Source organism: Megachile rotundata, chromosome 6 (genome assembly GCF_050947335.1).
Source record: "Megachile rotundata isolate GNS110a chromosome 6, iyMegRotu1, whole genome shotgun sequence".
In the NCBI taxonomy this organism is placed as follows: Eukaryota; Metazoa; Arthropoda; class Insecta; order Hymenoptera; family Megachilidae; genus Megachile; species Megachile rotundata.
In genome coordinates, this window is record NC_134988.1 from 16,855,134 (window position 1) to 16,874,724 (window position 19,591).

The 19,591-nt window shown below is 41.9% G+C and overlaps 1 protein-coding gene across 1 annotated transcript in view; it reads left to right on the forward strand.

Moving 5' to 3' along the window:
• Nucleotides 1-825: 825 nt before the first annotated feature.
• Nucleotides 826-19,591, forward strand: part of FoxP (forkhead box transcription factor P) — a 222,937-nt gene continuing 204,171 nt past the window's right edge. The window contains exon 1 of the mRNA XM_076532612.1: nucleotides 826-850. The gene's annotated coding sequence lies outside the window, so the exon portion shown is untranslated. The remainder of the gene's footprint in view (nucleotides 851-19,591) is intronic.

Genomic DNA, 19,591 nt, shown 5'->3' on the forward strand with positions numbered 1-19,591 from the left:
AAAGACGATATAATAAGGAGAGAGCTGCCTCGAGCGAAGCTGCGAGTAACGAGGGAATAAGAATGGCTAGGCAGTCGAGGGTGGTTCTAGAGATGGTTCGGGACGGGGGTGGTACAGGGTACAAGATTTACTGGACCCGCTAGTAGCCGCTAACTTTGCAGGGGTGTCTTCTCAAAAAACATTAAGGTGATATAATATGAAAGCGAAAAATTCTTCGAGTTCAAAGCACGGACAAAAGTTCTTTTCAATGTTGAGAAAGAGCGTTTGTAAAATTAGTAACATTTGTACGTAAAAATCCTGTTAACGTACGCCAGTTACACTTATAGTCGTGCTTAAATTTATGTGCTTTTGAGAAGAACTGTTGACTCAGGAGTATACGGATTGTAATAAAAATAAATATTCTGAGCGTATGTGTGCTAGGTAGGGCGGTAAAGTATGAGAAGGGAGATAGAAACTGGGTGGAAGTTGGAGGCTACGACGTCGTTCCCCACGTGTATGTTCCATAACGATATATAAAAGAGGACATATTTCTGAATAAATCGTTTTTTCTTTCTGTAGATTTTGTACGTGGAACGAGCGATAAACTCGAAGTCGACGGGTCATGGGTGAGAACGCAGCAAGGTACGTCGAATTGTATCACGCTTGTTCTATCATGGATTTTAGCTGTAAAATATATAAACATTCTTTTATTTTTTTATTGACGTTTTCTTTTTTTATTCTAAAAACGAAAAGCAGGAGGTTGAGCACTTCTACGTGAAACTGAAAACACAAATCTTGCGGTCGTTTCGGACAGTTGAATTCCAAGATCTGGATAATGGATCCCCGGATGTACTCTCGAAGCGACTGTTCCGTGAGTTTGAATCAGTCTTTATTTCTATCTCTCACGATACCCGTACATTTGTTCGTTTTCATCGTCCCTCCCAATGGACGAAGTTCGAAATACCCTTTTAATTACATTTATGTCGCGTTATCAAAATTGCTGTAATCGAAGAAGACGACATCGAATAGCCTTCGCTATTGTAGAAAAAGCGAGCGAAAAAATGCAAAGAGACAGACAATGATCTGTTTTGGGGTATCCGAGCCGGAGGTCAGGACTTTCAGGAGCGTATAATTAATTTCCCATGTCACCCATCCTCCGGTTCCTACTCGTCGATCTGCCCCACGCAAATCCCCGAACCACGACGACAATATTGCTGGCCATTTCGTTTCGACAGTGCCCAAACGCCTCAGTAGCTCTCCTCCGTTTCCAAACCCCTTTCCGAAGCTAACCCCACGCAACCAAAGGGGTGACTTCACGAACAAGCAACGATCTCGTTCTCTGTCCTTATCGATTCAACGATTTTTCCTCTTCTGTCGTGCGCATACCGACCCGTCAATATCGCCTCCCGTAATTAAACACAACAGATCAACAGTTGACATTACGTAACCGAGTTTCCTCGTCTTGCGTAGAAACGGGTACCCGTAAACCGGTATACTCGTGCAACGAACCGTGTTAGTCTTCTATATAGGTATTCGAACGATCTTCTGACCCCCGGTTAGTCAACTCGAATCGGTTAATTGGATAAATGTCCGATGAACGCCGGACCATCTCTACCCCAGGTCCTGTACGTCGTCGTATTCGCCTCCTTCTCTTGCTTCTTCCACCGTTCTCGATGCTTTCCGTTGGGTTATTCCCCCTTTTATTCATTTCCGCCTCTGGTCTTATCAGCCTCATTGGGAAAACAATCACTTGTTCCGTAGATATTAACTTATCGAAGCAGACTGCCTTTCATTTTCTCGAATACATTTCTTCGAATATTTTTATTCGTCATTTGTTTAAGCGGGAAATTAACGACGATGGAGTTCTCGAATTGGTTGATTAACTCTAATCAGCTATATCTATTTATTTTGTGATCCCTTTGGTGACGGGTCCCGGGGAAAATTGCATTTCCAGTTTCCACAAACCATCTCTCTTCATTTGTCTCCTTCCGACGTAGACTTCATTCTCGGATTCTATAATCCGCTTACGGCATAGTTTCATTACGCAATTTAAGTCATTAATTTCACGGCTAACGTATTTTCGTTACTTACAGTCGAAAGCTAAAATTTATTTATAAGTATCGATGTAACTATTATTTGAGAGCTGTTATTTTGAGGGAGGGACCTAGTTTGTAACTACGCTACTGTTTATGCTTACCACGACCATGTAAAAATCTCATTAATTGTTCACCTTACGTTTCCGCTAACGAGGTGCCTGCTTGAATCTTCATTAATAACAACAATTATCAAAGGTATAATCATATCATTTTTCAGAATTAAACTTTGAATCTTGCGTTGTGTAATTTGAAATGTAAAGCATCTTCCGGTGATTCCCATAGCAGGGAACGAATTAAAACCTCGATGTTTAATTGCATATTTGTGTTTTACTTTGATTGTTCGCACAACATCTGGCGTGCGTTCGAAATTAGGGTTTCGAGCATAGATTAGGATGCGTCGTGTTCACATGCTGGCGGCATTTCTTAGTGGCAACGGCAAATAAGGTAGTCGGATTCTAATTGCCTGTCATAAATCAAGAACAGCACCTGCACAATTTCGAGATGTTTATGGGGCGGTGCTGTTACGTCCTTCATTAGGATAAAGTACAGATGAAACGACACACAGATTCAAGTTTAATTGATGCCCGATTTAGATTAATATCGTTAATTACAGTCGAAAGAAACAATCCAACGACGTTACACGATGCATGCATATATCATAAAGTTACGATTCCCGTTCACACGTACGAACCTCAAGATCGTAATTACACCGTGACTCTAAGATTTAATTGAAAGGGTAACATTAATGGGATTGAATTTCTCTCTTATCTGTTTTCGAGAAGCGAAAGGGTTAAGAGGGTAAATGTTGTGTCGTAATGTTAGTCGAACGATGAACAAGGCGTTGGGGCATTCGAACAATTTCATTGCAAGGGCGACGAATTAGAATGGAATTAGAGTCGGAGACACGAAGAGACGAGGAGATTAGTGGATACGTAGATTAAGTGTCCACTTTCCCATGCAGTTTATCATTTTTGCCAACAAACCAGTCACTCCGACAAAGCGTTAATGTCTCGCACTCAGTGCTTCCAACTTTTGTCGCAAATTTTATAGAAAATTAAACTTTTGTAATATTTACGTTTTCGAGCATCAGTCTGAAACGTCTATCTTCGTTATAGTTACCGTTTAACGCAGTAGCAACGGAGTGAATCGTGAACGCTTAGTTGGCAGTCCTCCAGTGTACATTTCTTCTTGTTACATAATTGAGTGGTTAGAATAAAAATGTGACGTTTATAAAACACCATCGTAGTATTTGCATCGTTAAAAATCCGCCACGGTATATATACATACAACTTTATCGAGCAAATGAAAGACTTCTTCGACGAAGAATAAACGGAAAAAGTGAAGTACGGGTTAGGGAGCAGCGGAACAGAGAGAGGAAAGAAGATAAAGTGCAACCCTCCCGCCAATAATATGCCGACAAGCTTTATTTTATTTAAGCAGCCCCAGTTTTTCATTACATTCATTTTCACGCCTCCCTCTTTATTCTCTTAAAGTACATAAGATACATCGTCGGGTTGAATATACTTGATGAAAAAAAATAGTATCTTTGTTGCTTCGATATTTTACTCAGCTTTTTGACATGTTCTCCGTTTTTTCGTTATGTCACAGAGACCGTTATCAGTTTAGATACAAGATTATTGTCATGTTCAGAGTAGAAAGAGAATTTACGAGTGGAATCATTTTTAACATACTCGATTTCGTTCTGACGAACGATCGTATTTCGGGATACGATCGGGGAAGAAAAAGAAAGCGAATTTAGGGTGTTGGAGATGCAAGATTACCGTCGAAAAAACTTTTTGCTTCGCCTTGGAAGGGATTTATTCTGGATTCCCTGTAACCTATCGAAGCAGGTCATTCCACGCAATGTCCATGGTCGGAAAACTTAGATGACCTTGGGAATCGCAATCGATCGACGAAACCATTGGGGTGGAACTTACCCCTCCAATACGACCAGAAGTTTTGCAACGTAAAAATCTTTCCTGCCATTTCGGTTAACTTTACAGAAAATACGAAAATTGAACATTCCGAATATTTACAAGATCGAATGTTCTGCTTAAAAATCCAGAGACCAACAGGGGTAATAAAGTAAAATCGTGTTTGTAGAGTTTAATGTTATGACGAGGCCGTTTAACAGAAAATCGACGAAGCTTATTTCGTAAACGCTATATGTTTAGCTCGAAATCTAACCGTGTATGCGTAAACTTTCATGTTCAAATATTTGTGCGTACGTATGTCTGGATTCTCCGGGTTGCTCCTTCTTCAAGGGAACGTGACTGCACCCGGGAGCGCCATCCCTTCTACCCTGAAACAGGAACATCGAGCGCTAACGGAACCCAGGCCAACCACCCCCTACATCCTCCCCTTACTCTTAGCCATTGCATACTTTATTGTGCGCATTATTTAAATGAGCGCAACTTCGCCGTAATCTTGCCACCGAGCAAACCCCTCCAACCTCCTCCGGCTCGTTCTCTTCTCTACCCCTAACCCTGGTACCAACTACCTAAGCAACCCTTAAACGTGTGGCGGTAGCTGGCGCGGAAAGGAGCGAGGAAACGACGAAGAACGAAGCAGAGAGGAGAGAGGGAGGTTCGAACCACTAGGAAGGGAAACCGTGGTGGGAGTATAGGGTTTTGGTATGGGGTGGTGGTCGGTTGGTCGGTGGAGCTTTCCCTGGGGTTGTTGCTGCTGCTGTGGGGCAGAGAAGAGGCTGGCCGACCGTGTTTTTGCGAGCTGTTTCTGCTGACCAGTGCGGCTTTTCCTGTGCGGTCATCTCTCGTCGCCTCCCAAAGCTTGTAGAGTCGCTTATTGCCCCGAAGCTCCTGTTAACCGCCCTGTTCCGTCCAACGAAATATTTTCAAAGAACCGTAAACCGATTTGAACTAATTTCATGGGCCGCGTGTTCTTCCTCGTTCGGGACAATACACAAAGCGAATGTCATTTGCGTTCGGTTATTTCGACGCATAAACTGCTTGCCGCGAACCGCCATAAGTCTCCATTAATGCACAAAACACTTTAGCTAGTTTCCTCTATGTTTAAACCTCTGCGTTAAAACGTTTCGGTTACTTAAGGAAGCTTATACATTTGTACGTAACACGCACGAAACAAAGATTTGCTTCGAAATCTCCAGGGTCGAACAATTAGGTGAATCACACAAACGTAACAGAGGAACATTAACTCGTAATGCGACCCTTCATTTACTCGGCCGTTAGCTACATTCTACTGGCCTTTAAGGGCGAGTTCTCGTCAGCCCCTGTCCTTCCGATCTCTTGTTCTAATTGAGGTTTCGAGTTAACACGAAAAAATATGCCAGTTTTGCAACGTTTAAGAATAAAAGCTCCGTCCCAGGAATACTTCATAAAATTATCCTACATATTGAGTGCTTTCGAAGCGAAGAGAGTTTGACATTTAACAAAGACGAGAAAAATCGAAGGCTTTATCGGTGTCTTCTTTTAAGTTCAAATTACTGGCGGGTTTTTCCTTATCTTTCTTTCTGGTAAGCCAGGAAAGAATAACTACCAAAGATATCGAGTCTGCATATGTATCAACGGGGTGAATTCTCCGTAGAGATAGATAGGGAATAGAATTAGGCCTTTTTTCAGCCTCGTTTCGTTACGAATTACTTTTTTTAAATATGTAAAAAATATTTGTCACAGAGTGCCTTCAAAGCTGAATACACATATGTAGTAAGACACATATGTACAGTACAGTAAATATTTCAATTATCAAGGATACGAATAGTTTATTTACAAAGATTATAATTACGAATAAATATACGCGAAATGTAGTCGTGGATTTACTCGTGTTGTGTAGATACGCAGGATTCGATCCTGGAAGTCAAAAGCTGTAACCCTTCCGTCAGAGGTTGGAAATATTTTCAACGCAAACAATCCGTTGCCGGTGCTAATCGTAGAAGAAGCTTATGCCAAGCACGTGGCACTTCTTTGAAGAGCCGTTGGACGAGTGTAGGCCTTGCCAAATACAGAATCCGTTTGACCGTCAAACGTACAGAGCAGAAAGCTTTTATCCTTTCTACCCTCGCGGCTCATCCTGCCGCCTAGAGGAGCCTCTTCAATCCCTTCCAATCTTTGTCCCGCAAAGGGAAATATTTACAAATATTTCGCAACTATACAACCGTTTCACACCGCACGACGTTTTTCAAGAACCGCTGCTTTTTTCTTCGACTTCTTTTCTACCCCTTTTATTCTTCGTGCGGTCACGAACAGCTGAGTTTACGTTGAAGTACAATTTGCAATATGGTGGAAGACGATTAAAAAACAAAGTTATAACCACAGATAGAGACGTAGTTGTTTTTCTTAAATAAATACAGGATCGGTCTCCGAATTCATTTGGGTGGAGGAATCGTGGACGTCTATTTATGTACGAACTTTGATGTTTCTTCTTATCAATATAAAAGAGCAAGGGAAGTTTAGGTGTTTCGACGTAAATCAGTAAGGGTAGTTGGCGAGGAGAGGATTCGTTCAGCACCCAGTAGAAGCTTCAATCACGTAAGGGCATCCCCGATCAGTAAACAAGCGAGGGTCGTTACAGCAATGGTTAAACTGATGACTATAGGCCAATAAGAGGCCAGGGGGTATTTAGGAGGGTTGTTTACGGCTACTTTTCTTTTTCTGGTCAATAAGGTTTAACTACCCCCAGAGACTGTCGATCTGTCCATGCAGTTTTCCTAATTGCTGACGTTGCAACAACTATTTTTATCGTGTTTGTGAATCGTATAACTTCTTTTCTACCTTGATTACATTTCTCTTTCGGAATACTTCAATGTTTTATTGTAATATTTTTATTACCGCGTATTCTTTTACCGGCATCCGCAAGTTTATTTCTGCTTACCTTCATGTGTTATGGATTAGCATCGGAAATTGATAATTTTACGGCATGAATTATGAAAACACCGAATATAACTGTGTAATCTGTTTTTCGATAAACAGGAACATCGGTTTCATCAAATATGCAGCAGTATTGCATCGGAACGTAATATCTCGTTTAACAATATATCAATTAACTTTTGACACTTCGTTCTTCAAGCGACTTACGCTTTCCACCCTCTGTTTGCCACGAATACTTGGACATACGTTCTGTCACTCGATACTCTTCCAGGCATGCATGCACCCCTATAGGTATCAAAGATTCGTCCGATAGGTCGGCGACGTACGGTACTTAAACTTTCGTCTCTCTGTCGGAATAGGGGCTTAGAAATTGTTTGCTCTGTCACTTGATACCCGCCCAGGCTTGTATATATGTATTATACAAATGGATTAAAATTAAAGTAAAATTTCCTCGTTTCAATTTTTTATATGACCTCGCTTAACGTTTCATTTTCTGCAAACTTATCTCGAATACGGGGTATTACTGTATTAAGTTTCTGTCTATTCAGAGAATTTCCGCCAACAAAGTTACCGTCAATTCATCTCCGGTAAAAAAATCAGACTAGGGAACGTCGCAAAAGTAAAAACAATGGGATTGAATGGACGGGAAATACCGCATTGAGTTTAAGGGTAACGTGACAGTAGAGAGCATTTGCATGTGCCGATCGACCAGGCGGAAGAAACGTTGTTTTCATCGTCCTTTGCTCTTAAGCGACTTTTCTTTTTATCCAATCCTTTCTCTCTCTACACTCATTCGCGGTTCAATATCTACGGTCAAAAAGCATACGTCGATCCTCTCTCGCGTTATTTTCTCATGGGTTGTTTATATTTCGGTGAAAAAATAATAAGACGTTAACTCGAGGGGGCTTAACGAACGTGGATTAAAAAGTTCTTGCAGGCAATAGTGCTAGACGAAAGAAGAAAAGATAACGCGGGATAGAGAAAGAAACGTTGGAGTAGAAACAGGTTGGTATTTGAGATTGGCGGCTGCAAGAGGGGTAGGTGGCTGTACGGGCCGATGGAATTGTGTTTGTATTTTAATGAGGGGGCTATGCTAATCCCTCTCGCGGCACGCAGTCGTTTCTCTCCTCTCCGGGAGAGAAGGAAAACCCGTTTTTCCATTTCACGGCTGCCGCAAACGGCTCACGGCGTTGAACCGAGTCTGAGCCGTGAAGAGGAGCCGCGCGGTTAGAGACCGACGAATAAATTCGCACTTCACTCGTGTATTTGCAAATTTTAAAGAGAAGGGGGTGGACCTACAACGCCCGATTGTTTTAATATCTTTTGCCTGCCTGCTTGCCACCAGAGGCACAGACGAAAAAATCGAAAACGGAGACAGTTTTTCAACGCGTTCGTTTTCATCGTTTTCGGACGCGCTGTTAAAGACGAACATTTTATTTATCGCTCGAAATTTGAAGCGTTACGCATAACCCCATGGCAGCGAACGCGTTAATCATCGTGGAAGAGGTTTATTATTCGCTCGGGGATTGAAACTTAAAGAGGATGATTTCAGCCTTTCAGAACAAAAAGTTCACCCTACCCTTCGCTGTCTGAGTATGCTCGATGATGTTGCTCCTCGTCCTGCTCCCGGCACCGGTTCACCCCTCTTTGACCCACTGCCATAATTTCAGGAATCGATAGTGTTCATACGCGTGCTTGCATTACCCTTCTGTTTTCACCTTCGAACGATCACTTTAAAAAGGCTCTTCGTCCTTTGATCAAGGAACGAACGTGACAGATAATTTTTATTGCTTCAAACGTTTCTTCGTAACAATCGTATGATAGTAATTAATATCAATGTCTATTGTAACGTTATAAATGGAAATGAAGGATTCGTTGCGAAAACGTATCGCGAACGGCTTGGCGAGTGGCTATTACAAGAGAACCGAGAGCTTTTTTCCAAGGGAGTGAGTTTGGAAAAGTACGAAACTTCCTGCTAGACAGGGAGTTAGGTTGAGATAGGGGCCAATCCAATCCGGTCGATGTATTTACAGATCACTAGCTGAACCATAGGGAGCTTGTATCCTATATCGAATTCAAATTGCACAATTTCTCGGCTGTTTTTCCATTACTACGAAAGTTACAGTATTTCAGCAAAAAATTTCTATTCTGTACTGAAAACACGGTGCGCCAGCGAATCAAACTTCTAGCATTGCAATCGTACGGGTCAATAAGTTATCGTTAAAAAGTACTCAATAATACGTGTGTTTTCTCTATTATTACACCACGAAATTTTTTAAAGCAATTTCTGATGAGACATAATATTAAATGTATTGGTCTGACACGTAATGAACGATACGAACGTAGAACGAATAATATAATCATTCGTATTTGTTCACGAACGAGCACCAGTTGTGAAAATCACAAAGAAAGATTGAAAATATCTTGGATAGGGGACGGGACAGTGTTTAATCAGATTCGGTTGACATAGCGTAGGCCGTTTTGGTTGAACTTCAGCAAACATCGCGGATGGTGTGTACAAGAGTGCAAGCCTGCTTGAAATTTTCACGTTCTCTTTCGCGTACAATCGTTCCACGTGGAATCTGGCCGGGCTAGGCGACAGCCAGCAGACGGTTTAAACAATTCGCCGAAGGGAAAACGAGGTGGAAGGAACAAAAAAAAATGGTAGGAGGGCGAGAGGGAAAGGACACGGGTAATCCCGCTTCTCGTCTGCTTCGTGATACATCGAGATATCGTCGAGTCGTTGTTGACCGAAGTTTCGATGATTCTGGTCGGAGCGAAAGATTCAACCCTGGACGATTATGTGCGAGACCGGTTGCTGGGGGTTGGACGTCTATACACCGCGATATCGATGTATTTTCAATACCGAGACAAAGCGATATAATCCGCGTTTAATTGGAAAACTTCACGTCGACGTCTCCCTTTTCGATACAAATCGAGTCGAATCTGCAACCCCTTTTCTCGCGCCAGTTACCTCTGCGTTACCTCGTAAACCTTCGCGTCTTTTTTATCATTTAGCATCTTTTATTACGACCTCTTTGATACGGAAACCGAAGAAGATCGGGAAAGTATCTCAAATATATCTCGTTGTACATTGAAGAAAATATAGAATTGATCTGAATAAGAAATAAACGAGGAGGCGTAAGAAAGTAGTTGAAGTTTTGTCCGCTTCCTGTAGGGCAAATTTTACGACAAGTCGTCCGCCGTGCTCGTCACCTCCTGTATACTGCATCCGCATATTCTTTTTTGTCGCCGGAAAAACTTCCGTCGAGGATGGGGTTAAATTTAAAAAGTTTTTAAGCACGTTTTGTCGTGCTTTAGTACTGCATCGCGAGGGAAACTGGCGCGTAAGAACGACGATCTTCGTTGTTCCTGTTTGCCCCGTCAGTCATGTCGTTTCCGTAACTTTCGGGGATGATTAACCTGGTGTGACGCTGGAAAATAACATTGGCGACGTCTTGTTCTCATTGTACGAAGACGGTGTTTCTGTCTTCCTCGTGAATTTCGCTCGGCTTTCAGTAAACTAGTTTTGCACGCCAAACTTTCCCTGTTTCTGGTCGAATATTTTAATTCTGCGGAATAATTATAAACAAGATCCTTCCATTGGCTTATTTCAAATTTTTATTGGAGCCCAATTCCCTTAGATTTACTAACAATTGTCTATGTCCTACACTGTGAGACACCCTGTACTACCCTTTCGAAAAATTATATTTCATTTCGATTCAGTACTGTTGCGTAATTATTCTCGGTCTTAAAAATAAAATTATTCTAGGAGTATCAAATACCAAGAAACAACTCATGCAGTCTGCAACCGTGAGAAAGTGAAATATTCAAATTGACTTGTCATTTATTGAACGTCGTTGAATCACACCCCTTTGCGTGCTACCTACTAATAATACACATTGCGGATTAATATTTCCGAACGTTCTTCTTATAGACGTGTCACGCAGTCGTATAGTGCAATAATTACAGGTCGTATTTTCAATCGTGGCTATATCATATTCGTCCTTTCGAAGATTGACACAGCTGGTTCCCCATGCAATTAAAACAATTATACCGCGAAAACGGAACAACCTATTTCTATTTGCGTATCGTGATCGGATTAGTCTGGATAAGAAAAAAGAAATAAAGACACTGAGGTATAACGGGGTGACGTCGTAAATATTAGATTCTTTCTCCTTTCTTGTATCGCGTTTTCGCGAGCTCCGCGGTGTGGAGAGAGGGCCATCGCGATAATTGTTATTACCATAACTCCTGTTATAAATGAGTTGGAAGATTCGTTCTTTGATTGTTATGCCCTGTACTTAATAATACCTCGGCGGAGATCAAGCTCTCGTCGGATGGCAGAGAAATCAGGCGTGAGAAGGCGGCTCACCCTTTTCTGTCCCTTTGGCTCGCGCTTTTAAAACGTCTTTCAAGTTTTCAGCTGCGCGCAGCATTCTTGCCCGACAATCGGAGGGTTACCCGCTGCCCTTTGTCCCGATAATTAAATCTAACGATTGTCATATTTTAATTGTTCTTCTTTAGCGGGCGGCCACGACCGATATCGTAATGACGGTGTAACGGGTCACCGAAGGGTAGTAAAAAAGGCGGGAGACGACGTTTGTTTCATTACGCGCCTTTTGTCGTTTGCCTGGCGAACTTATCGTTTTACGATCTTAATTGCTGACAGCATCCCTGTCGCTCGATATCGGCATAATTTGTTGAATAATTCCGAGTATACTTTTACGATGGAGCCTTTAGTCGGAAAGTCAGTGACGGTACTCGATACGAATCGAAAGCTCGTGCGCGAACGGGGGTTTAGATTGGAACGGGGAAATAGTCGGCCGATAGAAATGCCATTAGCTAATCTTTTTTTGTTCCGTGTATCACGGGACACGAGAACACCTAATTCCGCGTGGGCTATACGTATAGAAGTAGCAGAGAAGTCGGATTATACGAGCGAAACGATGGATCCACCCGGTGGTATCTTTGTCAGATAATCGCAATTGGTTGAGAGCGCGTGCGCGCGAGCGAGCGAACTCGTGCACCCCGGGATTCCCGCAATGCCGGAAAACATTCTCAATATTTGCAGATTGCAATGAGACATGCGAGCGTCGCTTCTTTTTTACCCTCTTTTAGATCCGCTTTAGGCGGTTTTCGAGACACACGCTCACCGGTAATGGGCCTCTATCTTTCTCCTTTTTCCCTCGTTTTCTTCCTTCTTTCTGCTTACGAACCCTCGCCAACCCCTCGAAGAAGGCTGTTGGTACTCTCCCACCCCTCCAGCCCCTTGACGCCCTTCTATCGAGCCCTCAATTTACCTCAACGGCACTTTCTCCTCTTCTGTCGGATCGTAGGTGTCAATTTGGCCTCGAGTACCTGCCGAACTTTTCACCGGTCTTCCTCTTTATCCTTTTTAATTTTTGCCGCGCCACTCCAACATTTGTCTCCGTTGATTGGAATCTTTGTTGATGAAACTTGTTCCTCCGCTTCGGGATCGATTCTTCGCGAAACTCGAGTCGAGTATCTAAATTGCGATCGTAGACGAGCTACTAGTTATTTTTAATATTCTTTCGCCGGAAGGATATCGTTTCTTTATTACCAACAGACATTCATCGTAATCGTTCCGTTTCTTTTTTGCGGAATAGACAATGAAGGTGACAAACATTGGAAGTTGTTAATTGCTTTTTTTGTCCTCGCAAGGTATTTAGGGGACAGAGCGTAATTATTAGCAGGGTAAAACGTAATAGAAGAAACTCCTCAGACAGTGGAGATAATGAAACTTAGAAGGGGGTGAAGCAAATGAGGGGTGGTTGTCGCACGTATGGCCGGCAAAACCTTTACCTACTCGAGTCCTTTGTGCATACGGAAACAGGGTTTGCCCGCCTTCTCTGGTATCTCTGTCGTTCGCCTTGGTAGTTTGCATTCGCCCCGAAAATTCGGCTGTTTCCCTTCGACGTTTGACGCTGTAACAATCGGACCGAGTCGATGTAACCGAGAAAACTGTACAAGTTGAGATCGTTCGGTTTAATTTCACCGATCAACTTTTCTTCTATTGCGACTCGTTAATATCGATTCTAGACTTCGAAGCACGAAACGGCTGATACAAGTTTCGAGAAGAGTGCTTGATTATGTCCTCGGAGACGTATAATTAACCGCTATAAATGAGGGTGGCGTTTCGTGGTTGTATAAATAACTTACGCATTGTCTTGGATCCAAGTCTCGGGCCTCGTGTTTGTACGACCATAATTTCTTCCCTCTTCTTCCCTCGAATAAATCAAACAAGAGTTGTTATTATACACGAAAGAATCGTTCTTTTAACAAACCCTGCCACGAGAAGTTATGCTTCTTTTGTTTTTTACCGTGCTACACTTATTAGCATGAATTTAATTAGAGGCGCGGCCCGGTGTGCGTCGACACATTGTATAAATACAATTATTGTTCATAAATATTCATCCACATTTAATATCGGGACATTGTGGCGCAGAAGTTTGAGAAGAAGGCGACAGTGGAGTTTGGTCGAAGTTTTCAGAAAATCCTCTGCCCCCACTCCGCCGTCTGTTCGTTTACTTTGATGTAATAATCTGAAATTCCTTCTACGCATAATGAAGTATGCGCGCCAAGCTTAAATTAATGGAAACACAATAGAGTCAACGAAACGGTGAAATTGTTTTAATTACGTTGATGCAGCCATATTAGCCAACGGATACGTTTTTAAACGCTCCTCTGTAATATCCGCGAAAAATAATGTTTCTAATATGTTTTATTAAAGCGAACAAAGGTTACGTACTCGCTGGATATTCGTTGTCGACCATCCACGAAAAATCCCTGCTTTTCAAACAAAGAAAACTACCGCTTCCTGTCGTCTCCTCCGTTCCTCTTCCTTTGCTTGCCCGATCCTTACCTCGCCGTTTGAAATATTTTCCCAACGTTTTACCCAATTATAATTAACCTTAATAATATTCATTTTCCATACTTGGAACCAAGTTGTCCGTCCGTCACCAGTTAGCTCTCGAGATTATATTAATTAATCTATTAAGATGTACATTTTTAGTAGCATAGTTATACCGACTTGCTCACCCTCTTTTTTACGCTTCCTTAAAGCTTCCTTTATTCAGGAAATGTTATTAAATTGCATGTCGATTTGAGAATATGAAAACTCTGATTTGGCAATACAAAATTATTGCAAAAATTATTTCAATTTTATAATTTGTAATCTTTTATTTCAACATTAATTACACAATCCCCTCAATGCAAATTAGCTAATTTATTTCAACGAAGATGTACGTGACGTTGATATAATAATTTTCAACAAAAGTTCAAACAAAACGGAAAGAAGGTACGCGAATTTTCGCGTTGATTAAAAAGTTAAATAAAAAAATACCGTCAAGGTTTGTGGCGATGTTGCGGCTCGTCTTGTCACGATCCGTTCGGAACTATAGCGACGGTCTGACACGCGGAAAATATTTAATTAAGGTAAAAATCGAAAGTCCATAGCGAGAGCCGCACATTTCCGAACATCGAACAAGCCTGGTGACTTTTTTCTCTCTCGACCGAAGCCGCATGTTATTGGTAAACTCTTCCCGGCTATTTAATTAACACGCCCCTTGCTCGTCGAACTTTCTGCATCGCTGTGCTCTCAACAATTTAACACTTTGGGTGACGAATAAATTTCGGGAGAATTCTGTCATTTAAACTTTTATTTTATTAACTTCGCATTCTTACAAGTATACACAAAAAGTAGTCCATACATTAATCGAAACTTTAATTCGACTAACAGATCATTGCTCTTTAATCAATCCACTTTAATCCAACTCCGCTCGGAATATCATTAGGCTACGTAATAAATAAGCAGAGATGAGATATTTAACATTATACTCTGACAAATTTCACCATGATTGATACGTGACACGACAAAATTAAGAATAATCGATGGAGCATTCATTTTACCACCGAGGCTACGATTAATCTTTCACGAACGTATATGATGGCGAAATAAGATTATTCTAAATTCGAAGAATCGAACGGATATTTGAATAATTTTGTGTAATATTGGATTAATTAATAACAATAGGGTGGAAGTTTAGGAACTGATTCGTTAAAGATGTCGTCTTTGACTAGCAGAAAGATAAACGTGTTTACAAAAGTCCCTGGTCGATGGGTCATAAAATCAAAGTTTTACGCGAATTTCGTGAAAACTTTGAGAATGAAAGGGTGTAACAGTTCCACGAAGGAACATGCAAATTGGACCGCGTTTCTTGCTTTTTATATCGTCGTTATATAAGTTAGATGCAAGTATCATTTTTTTTCACGTAAACCGCCATAATATTTCTGGAAGTTTTAACTGCGAAAAGGGTTCATTATACAGCACGGATTTTAATACAGAAAATTAACGTGCATTAATGAAAGTTTCGAGCACACGCATTTTTTTGTTATTATTATACAAGGGAGCGTTCCACGGCACATTTGGGTTTCATGAAGTGGCTTGTCGTAAGTTATGCGGAGTATTCGGAAAATGGAGAACGTTGTCGCGTGAAGAGCATGGGGTCCCATATCAGCGTGAAAAGTCTCGGTAATCCGACAATTTGTATTTATTTCCCGGCCAAATCTTTTTCCATGGGAGTAACGATGAAAAACTTCACTCGTTACGCGACCGTGGTCGTTTCCTTGCCAAGAAAAATAAAAAAACTTCGAATCAAACACTTTGGACAACGATTTTTGACCGAATACCAAATAAAATTAACACCCGAGACGATAAAAGGATTAGGTTTCGTTTTTTGATGCAAGGCCTGCATAATTCGTGTAAAATTGAAATATCGATTGGACGAACGCTCGTCGAGACAGCTTGGTTATTCGGAATATATCGAAGCAGAACGGCATGGCAGGACTTTTTCGTGAAGTGTCAATTAATAACGCACCGAGTGCTCGATCGTTATAACGTAGTCATCTTATTACGAGGCTGCTGGTGTCCCATCAATTTATTCGTAACGTTCTTCAACCACTTGGCTGGTTTCACCTACAGAGATGCTTAAAATTGATAGACCGTATTTTTCATCCCCTAACGTTTCTGTTACGGAGCAGAGCTTCTTTTTTCCACGAATATTGCTGTTGCAGTCTATCGGTGTACACTCATTATCCAGATTTCTTTTTATTAAAAGAATATTCCACAAATTTAGGAATTTAATAGCCTTCGGAAGCGTCTCGAGCACACATGTCTCGTTTTTATAATATGGATTCGAGATAAGTCAGACTTGTTGTTTCACGACGTTTGCTAGTTGTGTATTTTAGATAATTGTAATTCGCCGCTTGTGGCGGATCGTGACGTCGAACAGAGCAACGACGTGATCCTTCCAATCTACGAGGCGACGATGTTAATTGCTTCAACAAACAGACAAACAGACATGGTTTCGTTCCCGAAGCGAACAGTCGTGAAAGACGATAATCTTATCTCGCCTACGATCCCTTACCCTTCAAAATTGAAATGTCCACAGAAAAAGAAACGATTGTGGAAATTTTCTAAATATTTATCCAGTCACGGGGAAACAAAAACAGAGCGATTTTTCAGGAAAATAGGGGACAGGGTATTTTAATTTGTTGGCCAAAATAAACCGAAATCGCTATTAGAAGAACGGGGTGGATCAACAGGAAAATCCGACGAACCCTCTAACGATAAAGCGTTACGTAAACAAACCTTTCTCTTTTACTGTACAGGAGCTTTATCACTATGCTGCTCCCTCCTGTTGTTCGTTCTTACCGCGGTTAATGGAAGAATGTGGCCACCCTGTGTGCTTTTACAAACATATTCTTTTTCCAGTCGCTTCGGGTGCTTCGATAATTTCATACCACTTAACAGACGTACAAACTTCCATTTTTATGATTTATAATCTTCTGAAACCTCTCGAAATTTATTGCAAGGATATTTGTTATTCGTATACTCGAATAAAATTATTCGAGAAATATTAGAAGATGTAATTGTGACCCTAACACCAGAATCACTCGGCACAAATTCTATGCCCGAAAGATTTCGAGCTGACGATATAATGGTCAGCGTTCTGATCCGCATTTCTATCGCTGCCCTTATACTTGGACGTCTATACTAACCCATCTTTTCCCTACATGCGGGCATTCTATTATGCAATTAGAGAAACGGGAACCAGGAAATTCTAAGGGAGCCAGGGTCCAAGGTATATCGCTATCGAACATGACAGGACACGGTCGTCCGACACACCCTTTCTTCGTTCGAACTCGTACGGGTCTGAACCACCCTGGATGTACTTCTTGCTTATCTCAAAAACATCCTCCGTGTTTGCTCGATCCATACATTCTCCAGAGAAAATATTTAACATGATGACGTCATCGTGCCTCAATTTCTGCTCGCATTCTTCTCGCTTCGAACGTTCGGGCTTGCGATGTGTTACCTTCGAGATTCGTTATTAATATTTCGTTCGCGGTAAGATTTCGTGCAGCGATGTGCGATGCACGAGCGACGTAGTTTAGCTAGACATTTATGTCTATGGGGGTAGGTTGAATAACCGTTGACAGTTTAATCAGTTGCTCCGATTTTGACATAAGGTCTGCGGGCGCAGGAGGACCCTAAACTTCCTGGAAATTTGATGTTTGTCAAGAACAAGGTATATCTATTCTTGTCCGCTGGTATATGTCGAGATTTTGGGAGGTGTTCTTCTATGGGCGATTAGAAAAATTGCGACGAGGCGCATGAATGAGTCAGGATTCTGAGAGGTTGAATCGGTTGACCCAGTATCTTGGGGAAAGAGGCGGTTTCCACCCCTTTACCTTACGTTAATTTAATAGAAGGGACGCGTGCTGCCCTAAACCACCCCTTTCCTTACCCTTTCTCACTGGCTGATACGCTAACTTACAAGGGGCGGTTATCAGACGTCCCTCGACCCCTTCCTCTCGCGACCCTTCAAGATTCCAAGTTATCTACCGTCCGAGAATCTATGCTAATATCGTCAGATTAGTCTGGGAAGTGCTCACAGATTGTAGTATTATTGAAATTTCAATATCGATTAATATCTTATCCCAGAATAAAGCGATCGAACGAGTTCAGTGAATTCGAATGGACACCGATATTAAAACTATTGCCGATCAGGATGCACCGTAAGATTTTCTTTTTTCCGTACGAATTAACGATTCTACAGAGAAGACTGTATCGTTATCGCGTAAGGAACTTTCGAAAAAGTATAGTTAAATTCTGACCGAAGACATCGGCGAAATGGCGCGTCGCCATCGTCCGCAAAAGGGTCCGCGAAGGGAAGTAAGGACAGCAGTAAACGTAATTTGAATTTCATGGCAGTTTAACGATCTTAATTAGAAAGCCCTTGCTCATTCCAGACTCGAGGCCGTCCAGACCTGAAACCTGGAACCTCGAAATCTCGAACCTCCCTCTAGACTTAACCGGGCTTACTCAAGTAGAGACGCGTTAAGCCAAGAGGGATCTTACCTCGCTGTTTATTCTCGTATTAACACCGAGTCTAAACTAGCCGAAGACAAATCGTGTACACCGTACAGGAAGAAGACACTATCGGCTGAGCTGGATTTTCAGCGCTAAGGTGCTCGTCCGTTTTCATCCCCCAATCGTTTTATCGTTACAGAATTAAGGGAAACATTTGCGAAGACGATACACCGTTCTGTTATGGTATTTTTCGCGTCTCCGACGTTGGTATTTTCAATTTTCTTTCGCAAAAGATTTGCTCGTTTATGCAGAAAATAACTTGGTCCTCGCGAAAACTTGCAGCATCATCGACGACGTTGCCGGAAGAGGTGACGCGTCACATTTTCATAGTCCTCCTTCGATTTTCTATACAATAGATGTTTCGGAAAGGAATAATTTAATGGCTATGCTAAGTGGTAACGGTAGCATCCCTCGCATTTAATTTCCTCGGTCGAAATATATCGTTTTAATATAGCGGCGTGTTTGCATCGCGAGCAAATCCTTCGGAATATCCAGTGGTCGGTCGGCCGGTCTGTATCTCATAAGAGATAGAGAGAGGGGGTGAATTTCGCACGAGAGTGGACGTAGTCGAAGGGGGTGGACGGCGACCAAGCCAAGGCAGAAACAGCAAAGAGGGTGGTCAGAGGGTGGTCCCTAAAAGAAACATAAATAAGACAAATAGGGGCGATCGACAATAGAAAATATCGAATGTACAGAATGCTCCATAAATCGGAGGGTGGTTGTGGACGAGGGGACGAAGGGGTGGTTACCGTTTGCTATAAGGCGAGGCGATCTTTTTATGTTCCAACGCGCTCCCTTTTGCTCCCTCAGAAATATATCTATGGCCAATATCCGCAACCATTTCCCGAGCACGTTTCCACTGCGGATTCGATATACTTCGCGATAGCAAGTATAAGCCATCTACTACTGTCTCTATGCTCTTGCTGGCAGTTTACGCTCGCGTATCCCGAGGTAGCAAGTGTTTCTTTCATTCCTGGGAATTCTTTTAGTTTTGCACTAAATGCAGATCTCTTCGTCGAGGGGTCTCGTCGATAGAAATATTGCAATTAATATTATAAGTACATCACTTGTGGCTAGTTAGCAGAAACACGTGTTTTCGAGAGGGGCAACGTGTCTGATCCTTCCTGTTCGAAGAGTTACCGATAGGGGGTAACGTTGGAGGAAGAAGCTCTACATCGTGCTCGTTATCCAAGAAGGGTGGTTGTAAGATGTAG